This window comes from Gambusia affinis, linkage group LG14, assembly GCF_019740435.1.
Source record: "Gambusia affinis linkage group LG14, SWU_Gaff_1.0, whole genome shotgun sequence".
Classification (NCBI taxonomy): domain Eukaryota; kingdom Metazoa; phylum Chordata; class Actinopteri; order Cyprinodontiformes; family Poeciliidae; genus Gambusia; species Gambusia affinis.
In genome coordinates, this window is record NC_057881.1 from 16,439,584 (window position 1) to 16,450,713 (window position 11,130).

At 39.3% G+C, this 11,130-nt stretch overlaps 1 protein-coding gene across 4 annotated transcripts in view; it reads right to left on the reverse strand.

Annotated features, from left to right (window-relative positions):
- col16a1 (collagen, type XVI, alpha 1) overlaps nucleotides 1-8,226 on the reverse strand; it is a 78,806-nt gene extending 70,580 nt beyond the window's left edge. For 3 of the 4 annotated variants that reach the window (XM_044138726.1, XM_044138727.1, XM_044138724.1), the window contains exon 1: nucleotides 8,059-8,226. The gene's annotated coding sequence lies outside the window, so the exon portion shown is untranslated. Of the gene's footprint in view, nucleotides 1-1,849; nucleotides 1,871-8,058 lie in introns of those variants that run through there. The other variant, XM_044138725.1, reaches the window with a different exon arrangement.
- Between the last annotated feature and the right edge of the window lie 2,904 nt (nucleotides 8,227-11,130).

The window sequence follows — 11,130 nt, forward strand, 5'->3', positions numbered from 1 at the left end:
TGTGTACTCTTCTATGCACAGCATAAAGTACAACACCCTGATCCTTAAGATGAAAGGACAGCACACAAATTGCAGTAAACAATGGATGAATTAAAACAAAATGGTGGGTCCAGAATCAAACAGACAGTTGGGCCAGAACACACAAACACATCTGGAGACTGTTCCATCGGAGCCAGGGTTATGCTATACCAGATGCTTCCACGTGGCCAAACAACAAACACACACACACACCCACAAATATGCAGACGGAAAGCATGCCACGTGTAAATAATGATTACATTTTATCTCTGTAATCCTCTCCACTCACTGTTCAGCTCCTAGGTCACACACGGGAAAGCGAGCACTTAAGCATGCCTTCACTGGCTCGCATAAACAGAGCCCAGCCGACCTGCGCTTGACCTCAGCATGTGTGAAGACTCCATAACTTAGCTTTGTTTACTAGTGCGGGGTGGGGGCCCTGAATGCAGTCGTGCACACAGACAGTGCACACCTTTTCCGTCTGACAGGAGAAACGACCCCCTCCTCCACATACACACACACACCCCACTCCGCACACTCCTGCCAAGGGGTACACAATGTGGCGTTCCTGCAAGACTGTGAATAGCATCTTGTGTGACTTCTCTAATTTTGCTCTGAAATATCGAGAATAGCTTGACACGCCATCAATCTGTAATTTAATGGATCTTGGAACTGGTGGTGAGTCTGGTCTCCTTTTTTCACTACTGTTCTGTCAAAATTCCTCGCAAGAGCTTGTATATTCTTGTTATATCTCTGTTTACCTAGGAGTTCTTTTTTGCTGACAACTTGGACACTGTTGGTGAAAGCAGCTGCAAGCAAAAAAAAAAAAAAAAAAAAAAAAAGCAATGAGACACTGAAAACAAGTTTCTTCCTGCACCTGCATGGGTGGACAGTAAATCAAAAGCCTCAGACAACTGTGTTCTGAGAACTCTGGAGCTGTAGCCATTATTACAGGCTTCATGCAGCCTGATCACAATAATAAGAAAGCTCACGGAGAGAATATAATTCATAACGCATCCGCAGTCTGTAGAGCCCACATCTGCAGGGAAAGCTCATTTCTATTATTATCTGGCCTAAATCCAAAACAGTTTAATAGTCTTCCTAATAGGTTTTGCCAGGGATATGTCTCTTCCCCGACACACAAACATCAACACACACTCTTTGGTTGCTGCGGCAGATAAAGCCGGGATGAGGTTAAGGCTGCTAGGCTTGCCCAAAGGTCTGGCTATGAGCCCGGTAAGCAGGCGTCCTGAGAGAGATGGAGGTCACTGTGAATGCAGCCAACACAGGGAGGAAAACAATGGTAGATCTCCTCCAGCCCTAAAAAAAAAAAAACACAGCAAGAGCTGAAGGACAGGAGTGATGACCAAGAGTCATTATCCACAATCACAACCCTTATAAACACCTTTTCTGTTGTATTATTATATCTTATTGGTGTTTGTTTTTAAGATTAAAAGGGAAAGCTATGAAGCAGTGAATCCGAAGCTTAATCGGAAGCCAACTTCACCTCCGTATTACACATCATGTTTAAAATTGGTGTTATGTTGAATTACAGTAAATTGTATCAAAAGAACACATTTTAAAGCATCTAACATATGGTGCTTACAGATATTGTATGCCAACCAGGTTTTTTTTTGTGATAAAGATTCCTTTAAAGAAGAAAGTATGAGTTGTGGGCAACCAGCCTATGCATGCTAATTGCCCACATATCCAATGCTAATGCTAGCCTATCCATGCAAATAGTCGGCAGAGGAAGTAGTCAATAGCCGAGACATGCTAGTCACTAGCCTCTTTTAATCTAACGAGAGTCAGTAGTGTCCTTCTCATTTACCTCGCAGTTGCTCGGTTACCAGAGCCAGCCTATTATTAACCAGATCTGCAGCCGGTGCCTCTCGCGACCAGGAAGTAGCCATCGCTCGGTGCTCAGTAGTCTTAATTTTGTCGCTGATATCGTGCCAAGGTTTTGCTATCGCCCTTAGTGCACTGAATTCACAAAACAGCTTGCACTGAATACATGGAAATGAAAAGACAACTATTGAGGCCATCAGATAGGATGTAAAGATAGATAGAATTTAAAGTAGTGTAACCTGTACTGGAACATAAAAAAAAAAAAAAAAAAGATTTCAAATTTTTCGAAACAGATTTTGATTTCTAGAAGCCTGTCGATTTGTAACTAGTTCATCCCTTTCTATCTCAATTTGAAACAAAGTATGTTGTACCCTCTGAACCATAGTACAGCAAATGAACTTATTTTTCATTGGAGTTAATTACCATGTGTAAAAACACTAAAAACAATTCTCACACGTAATTCAAATAACATTGTACATTAATTTTCTGAAAGCTTTGTATTACAATCTGCTTCACTTTGTTTCTGATACTGTTTGGTTATATTTGGTCTTATAAAATATGTGTCCTGGATTATGAACCCAAATCAAAACAAAATAACTAAGTCACTTCCTGCTTATGGATGCAGTCTAATGATTCATTTCTTTCTCTTATAGCAGCTTATGAGTGGAGTAAGGAAAATTCACTTTAAGTTATTGCACGTCAAAGATGGAACATATTGTGCTTCTGGTCGATACAAATTTGCACATTGTCCTTACAAAACATATTAAACTGTTAGATTGCTCAATTTCATAAAGTTAATGTATAAAACAGCTCAAATGACAAAGACAGGAAACAAGGGGATTAAATTGCCAGCCTTGTAAAGTCTCATTTCATACTCACAAACCCAATTTAATATATTGTCTCTTCGTGTGGCTGCTACAACTTCAACAGACGGACGACAGAAAACCAATTGCAAGCCGGTGGCCAGCATTGAGATGTTTCAGGGAATAATTTGTTAAGTGAAGATGCGGAGCCCGTCAATCATTTTTTTAATTCTAGTTGGACATGTTCCATTCACCTAATATGTTTTCTGACAAAATACATGTCTTCGCTAAGCAGATCACTAAATACAAAACAGCTGCTGGTGTTTTGACATTCTTGGACTTGCTCATATTGCATATGGTGTTTAAATGCTGATCTTACTGTTAGCTGTGACAGTCTATCATGTAAACCTCACAAGGACTGTGCTGCTTCCTCTATATGCCATTGTGCAAATTACCCCCAAGCACTTCTTTTCTACGTTTTGTCTGAGTAAATCTGCGTTAGCTTTCTTTTCTAATCGCTTAGTAAAACAGACTGCAACAAAACCTAGCACAAGCAAACAAACAAACAAAAAAACTCATTATGTTGTCTTGTATTTACTATTTCACACTTCTATCATCAAATACTTCACCCAATGCTTTACTAGAAAACTAAGTAGAAGATAAAACAGGAAAAAAACAAACAAGTTCTATAAATTCTGTCAGCATTAACATCGCAGTTCATCATCATGTTAGCCGAATTACCAATAAGTCATATTAACTCAGAGTATAAATGCGTTGACCTAACCCTACAACAAATAAATCTGCATAAAAACATACCTAACAAGATCAACACATAGGATTACTTAGGCCCTTAGTTTGTATCAACTCGGCCCTACGGTATAGTGAAAAAGTTTCTTCAAATTATGGTTTTGTTTATCGAACAAAATATGCTATCCAAATAACCGGTTGTTCCACCCTCAGTAGGAACAGCTGCTATGAAGTATGTGATAAAAGGCAATGAATTATTAGGGCTGTTTTGTTGTTGTTGTTGGTCTTTTCATGAAAAGCCAAAGTAACGCCAAATCAAAGATTAGATTTATGTCTAGACCTGCTCAAGGCCACTCCAAAACCTTCATTCTTTTCCCTTTGGAAACTGCTTTTTTTGGATGTACTTTGGTTGTCTTTGATATTAAAATCTGCTTGATGATTTGATGCTGATGTGGCATGATGAGTCAGTCAGGTATGAATGCCAAGTTGGACACCATATCTGTTCTGGAAGATAGATAGATAGATATTCCATCATTCATAGCATAAATACGGAAGAGGGCAAAATGAGGTAGAAATGCAAAACTATATTTGAGTGAACTTCAAAGATACTGAGTTTTCAAGCATATGACAAAGATTTTAATTAACAAAATTTCAGCCTCAAAGTGGGACTTTGGTTTTTTAAGATTAAAAAGTGAATTATACAGTTATGGGAACAAAAAAAACCCTGATCTTAAAATCCTTTGTTCCATTTCACCAATAGTTATATTAAATTCTAGATTTTCAATCTTTTAAATAATTTCAGCTCTCTGCCTCTCAATCCACTTGGTACTCTGTTGCGTTTCTCTCTCCCTTGCACAGCATTGTAAATTAGCATGTTCAGCAACAGACAAAAACCCAGAGTCCAGATCTATAATATGATTCTAAGCACTTTAGATTCCAATCACCTTGATAATATCTGCTTTCTCTCATTATTTCTGTATTCAGTCTGAATCAAGTACCGCAATGTCCTTTGTGAATATTAAAGATTGGAGTACAATCTTAACATGGCAACTGGCAGAGGTCCAGGTAAGTTTGAGGCAAGATAAATGTTGTCTTCATCCGCCTTTGAGTCTGAGGAAACCAACTTAGATGTGTGAGTTAAGAGAATCATGATCCAAGCCAGAAAGTTCCAAAGTCCAACCCCATGGTGCATCAATCTGAGTTTCAAATTCTCCCATCCAACCAAACTTTAAGGGACGGGAATGATTCAATATTCCAGCCAAAAAGCTTGACTGGAGGGCTGAACATTTGATGCAGCTGCAGCGGAAAATATATCCAACTGACTTAAGGCAGCAAAAGCGGCTCATCTGATGTTTTTTTTTTTTTTTGGGGGGGGGGTACGTTTGTAAGCATGTGGAAAATAAGATGCAATACTCTTCAGGAACCCTCCTCATATGCTAGGTAAGTTTGTGCCAAGTGACATAATGCATGAGAACACAGACACACACTAATACCTGTTTCAGCTGCAGTAACAACTGTTGCTGCTCACATTTTCCAGCAGTTGCATGTGGAGTGTCTTTACTCTGTGTGACCCTGGTTCTCCCCCCTCTCCCTCCATCTGCTCACTTGTCAGTTTGAAAGAAATGTTTCCACAAGTTGTGCCATTTTCAAACATGTCAGTAAAGTGTTCTGACAAGAAAGACTGGAATATTACTTATTTATCCACCTTTTCCTGAAATGCAACATGAAATACATCTCTGAATTTAGAACTGCTGTTAATTATTCAGTATGTTTTTGACTTTTGCACATTTTGATAATTTCTGCCAATATCAGTGCATGCTGATTTTTCTTCAGTTGTGGAGCTTTTTCATCATCTTTTCACTAAACTGTTTTTTTCAGATATTAATTTCTGTTAGTCGACTCACCGGCTTATGCCAACAAATCAATTTCATCTGTCTTCACACCACAAAGCTGAAGTATCTTTTGTTTTTTACAGATCAAATCGAAAAGAGGTTCATGTCGACATCAGTCATTTTGCTTGATAATGCCTGACAAACAATCAGAGTTCTTTTTTTTTTCCTTTTTTCAGTCTTTGCTGTAAAAGAAAGCAACACGAACATCGAGACTCTTCCTTAATTCAAAACCCTTGGACTTGCTTCAGGCCAAACCTGGGAGTGCACCATAAGCCTTTTCTTTTCTTCTCATTTCTTTTTTACAACTTCGAACTGCGAGCCAGTAAAAGTGAGTAAAGATGCCCCCCATGTCGAAAGACATCTCAGATATCCACTGATTCAGAGTAGCAGAAACCTTAAAACTAGAAAAAGGTTAATACCCCAAGCCCCTTTCTCTTTTTTTGACATTCAGTAGACAGAATGAGTCAGGTTTCTACATGTCTTACCTCCCAGGGAATGTTCAAGACCTTTTATTTGAAACTTGTGAGGGAAGAACAGGCCAGCAGAAGTCGTACATTCTAACAGACAGTCATATTTTCCACATCCGCTCAAGGTGGCTCGAAAGTTCCAGTACTAAAGGACAATTTCAATCCAATTGCAAAAGGGATGATGCAAAGTGAAGTCAACTCTGATGACATGACCTGCTTGGCCCTGAGCCAAATATATACGTGGTATGACCGGCAGCTTTACCTTTCCTTTGCGTTTCTGATGCCCAAACGCAGCGTCTAACGGTGTTCAAAATTATTGTGCAGTCTGGAAGTTAAGAGAAATGTACAGGACTACTTTTGGGAGTGATGTAAAATGTCTAAAACAGAACTCTTCAGAAAGTGGGGGTGGGTGTACAGAGGGATTTCAAACAAATCTAGGTTGTTTTTTTGGGTACTTGTGTGTGTGTGTGTGTGTATTTGTCTACAGGAGAACACACAGGATGCGAAGGATCCAGCAACCTCTATAATGTGGAAAACAGATGTGGCTTCCAGGTTTTTCCTTCCACAACATCCTTGGTTCTCTTTTCCGTGTAGAAGAAAAGGGGTCGAAATTTGAAGAGCCATCTCGTTTCTCAGATACGACTAGAAAAGATAAACATGAACTAGATCTGAGAAAAAAAGGAATCAAGGGACATTGGGAAGCTTTTCCTGCTTCAGGGTGCTGGAAGGAAACCAGGAAGATCTACAGTAACATCTCAGCCTGCAGTGTGAGTGTGTGGGCCTGGCTAAGATATAAAAGGAAAAATCAGCATCGCATTTGCCAACAGCTATACTATTAAAGTGGTTTAAAGAAGTACTGTAAAAACCCAACACAGAAACAAACTTACAACTACCATTTGTCAGATAATTATCTCCAATGGGAAATGATTTATCATGCCTCAGTTCCTTTGTTCTCCGTAAAATTTTGCTATTTCAATGACCAGCTGATGCCTAATTTGTGCAAAAAAAAAAAAAAAAAAAAGATTCAATGTCATGTACAGCACAAGGCTTACTTGGCGTGTTGCAGTGTTGGACAATTTTCACAATTATGTTGCTTTGGAAAAGCATTTATTTCTCTAGAACCTTTTCACATTTCATCACTATACACTATGCATTTTACTTAGATTTTATCTGACAGATCTAAACCAAGTATAGTGCCAAACAGTGATGCGGAAAGTAAAGGATGCAACGTTTTGAACCTTGCCCCTTTTACTTGCATATGCCTAAATAAAATTCTGTTGCCCTCAACAGTAACAAGTGAAGAGTCCACTTTTATTTATGTAATTTCTATAAATGAAGCTGCAAGCACTTGTAGAAGTCTGTTTTTCTTTTTAAGTAGAACATTAACAAACAAACAGCATCATGAAGAACAAGAACCACACAAGACAGGTCAAGAATAAAATTTAAGGCAAGATTAGGTTATAAATAAACATTTCCAGCTTCATACAGCCCATGAAGAACTGTTTAATCTAGATCCACAGTTCATGTGGGACAATCTGTAGGCATGGCAACTGTTAGATGTGGCTATTAAGGTTGAGTGGTGAGAAGAAAATCAGCGTTGAAAACAAATTCATATCAAAATCCGGTGGCAGTTTCTAGTGAGCCAGTTTGGAAAACATGAAAAAAAAAAATGGAAACAGGAGCACTTTCCAGGTGATAATGAAATTAAAGTTTTTGGCCTACGTCCTAAAACGGCATGCAGACCAAAACTGCACCTCCCCCTTCATAGGACCATTGCTGTGATGACACAGGCAGGTGGCTGTATCATAATGCGGGGACAAAACTAAATGCAGGGCAATCCTGGAAGAAAACCTGTCAAGAGGGAGGAAAAAACAAAAAATGTCCCTAGTGGGGCAACCACACCAAACATCCAACCAATTCCCAGTGTGGAAAGTCTTTAAAATCGATGTGTTCTGTTGAATCCAAAGCCTTCCAGTTATAATTACACTTTTTAAAGGTAAACCATGGTTCAGATTTTTATTTGTAAAATATACTTCTTCCCTTCACAGTTGTGGACAAAATTATTTTGAGTTAAGTCTGTCAAAAACCAGCAGAGAAATATTTGTGGCTGCAACGTGACCAAGACGGGAATGAGTTAAATGATTGAAGCAACAATCGTTGGATTGCGCTTTGCAAACTGTTGCTTTGCGCTACTGTCAATGCAAAAACATTTTCCTTCTGCTTGAACAAAACCTTCTCTTAAAAGTAAAAAAAACAACAACAAACAAATAAATAAAAACATACCTTCAACTGCTGATTAATCCACAACTTTGTGATTACATGAATCCGACATGCGTGCGTGTCAAGTATTCAATTTCCCCCCCCTTCCTCTTTTTTCCTGGACTCTTTCTTTGCAAAGAAAGGACAGAAGAGAAAAAGTTGCTCCGGGATTGTCTGTGTCCAACTTTCCCCTCCCTCTATCTCCCCTCCCGTTTCTGCACAGTCTACCTCCCTTGTGTGCAGTTTCTTATTACTTTTTTTTTCTCTCTCAGTCTATCTCTTCCCCCCTCTCTACCCTACATTTTTTTTCCAGCACCCCTTCGTCTCTCTCTCTCTTTCTCAGTGTTTCTCTCTCGTATCTCGATGGGAGATCCCGGTGTTAAACGTGCAGTGACATCACCTTGTCCAGAATGCTGGAAAATGAGCCCGGGGGCATCTCTTTAATCTCCTCACCGAACTGTTCCGGGTCTCTACCCCCTCTTTACCCTTTCCTCCTCAACCCCCTCCTTCACCTCTTGCTGTGTGATTCATGGCATACTGGAGGGGAAAAAGGGAGCCTCACTTCCACTTTGCCTGGGTGAAAGCACTACATTACAGCAGGAAATACAGATTACCATGGTCCTTGTGAAAGAATTTTACTCCACTAAGGTTAATGAACTTACTTATCACATTATCCTATGATTGGAGGTCAGGCCAACATCTCCTGTATTGTGATACGGCTTGGATATTGCATTCTTTGTGTTGCGGCTCTGGCAGGATCGCTCCAAAACACACCTCGAAACAGCTGCATAAAATTAACTCTTATTGTCAGAAAGCAAATAGTTCAGGAGGCGAATAAACGTCACGTTTACAGCTGATTTATGTACGCCTCCCACGTCGCAGCGGCCGAGTAGGTACAGAGAAGTGTCCTGTTCTTCAGTAGATTAATTTTCTCTTCTTCGTTAAGAGGTCAGCTTCCCTAGCCCGCCCCTTATCTTTCACTTTCTTATTAGCCCTAACCTCTGAAACATGTCCAAGTGGCATCCCTCTGTTCAAGTTCATTAATGATTTTTACAGCCACCTCGTAGTGCTGTGGTCACATTGGAGTAAAGAAGGTTTTGGAAACACTGGTGAACACTCAGTCAATGGAACATCTGGAAACTGCATGCACTCTTGCTTCTGACTGCAAAAAAAAAAAAAAGATAATGTACGGAAGAGGATTAAGGCCACCGAAAAAAAAAAAAAAAGAAAGAGAATTCTGACTTTAAAGTCAGAACTCTGACTTTCTGACTTTAATCTCAGAATTCTGAATTCAGAATTTTTTTTTTTTTTTTCGGTGGCCCTAATTCTCTTCCGTAATAATGTCATAAATGTTTTCCCTCCATTAGATTTTACACATTTTCTCATCCTGCAATCAAGAGCTGCTGCTTACATGCCACATAAATCTTGCCTTTATGGAAGTGTGGCATTAAAAAGAAGCTAATGTTGAAAGAAAAAAAATAAAAGCCTAAGAAATCTAGTTTAAAGGTGCAGTAAGTAACTTTTATACATATAAAAAGAATGTTTTTATTTATTTGCTAAAATTGTGATTACACAGCAGAATACGAGACAGATAAACTGTGACAAGATCAAGCACCCCCACCTGCTCCCAGTGCAACTGCTGCCATCTGAAAAAAAAGCTCCGCTTCCAGTCAAAAACAACTCATCAAAGTCAGGAGGAGGGTCTTTGCAATGTCAAGAATGCTTGTTCATGCGCTGCTCAATGTGCTAATGGCTGAAAAGCAACCTACCATTACAGGAAAACCATTTATTTAGCACAGCAGAGAGCAAGTGGGAGTGAAGGTGGAATGAGCAGCGCATACGCAAGGAAAATAGACACTGATCCTCCTAATGGCTCTGATTGGTTGTTTCTAGTTAGCGCTGGGAAAAATCAGAGGAGCTTGATGTTTTTTACAATTTACCCGTGCATTCCGTACTCTATCAACACAGTGACAGTTTTAACAAATATGTAAGGAAACACTTAGAAGCAGCAAATATATGGAAGAACGTGCTCTTTACAGATGAGACCAAAATATACAAGTTTGGTCAATATTCAAAATGCTACACGTGGAGAAAAAAAAAAATACCTCAAATTTCTCTGAATAGCACAGTATGATGCGAGACCCACAGATTACTGAAATAGATGGAACCAGTATGGCAGAGAGACAAGACAGACGGCACCTGAGGTGAGGGATGGGTTGATGATCAGAAGTTATCATATTGTGACAATAAAGGAGCGATGCCTGAGCGGAGAGCAGATGGGTGAGCCTTTTTGGAGAATTGTTTTGGCACAAGAGGTTTTATTTTTTGGTATTCTGACAGGAAGAGGGCAGAGAATATGAGTGGGGGGGAAACATACGGCAATGAAACTGATGCCAGGAGTCGATTTCAGGGCAGCTGCATCAGAGTCTATAGCGCCTACATACGGGGCGCACCCTCTAACCGCTGTGTTTCTTACAGCAAAATTGGACACTGAACACACCACTTTTAGATTCAGATTTGTTTGTGTCCCAAATGGGCAATTGATGTTACATCAAGTACAAAAACTAAAAGGAAAAGTGTTAAAGTAAAAAAAAATAAATAAATAAAACATACCAAACAAGACATCAAATACAAATCAATATGTAACGGGAAGAGTACAGCAATGTATTTCATTGTTGACCAACAGTTGCTACAAACACCAACAATCGGGTGCGAGTCTCCTGCATTAAAAAGAGAAACTGCTGCATGAACAAAAGAGTGCTTGTACCTGTTACTTTTTATATTAGGAAGTCTGAGCCGGAGGCCAGAAAGCAGAAACTGGAACTCGGCATGTAAAGGGTGAGAGCTGTCGCAAGAATGGCATTAGTTTTTCTTATGATCTCTTTATTGAACAGTTCTGTAAGTGAGCATTGTTCAACTCCTAAAATCTTATTACGAGTATGTATTACTCTGCTAAGGGTTTTTTTTTTTCTTTTTTGACTTAATACTAAAATTTCCAAACCAACAGAGGAGAGAAAAAGTCAGCACAGATTCATTATATGATCTATAAAATAAGATAATCATTCACTTACCCTGAAACTTGGAGATGCATTCTTA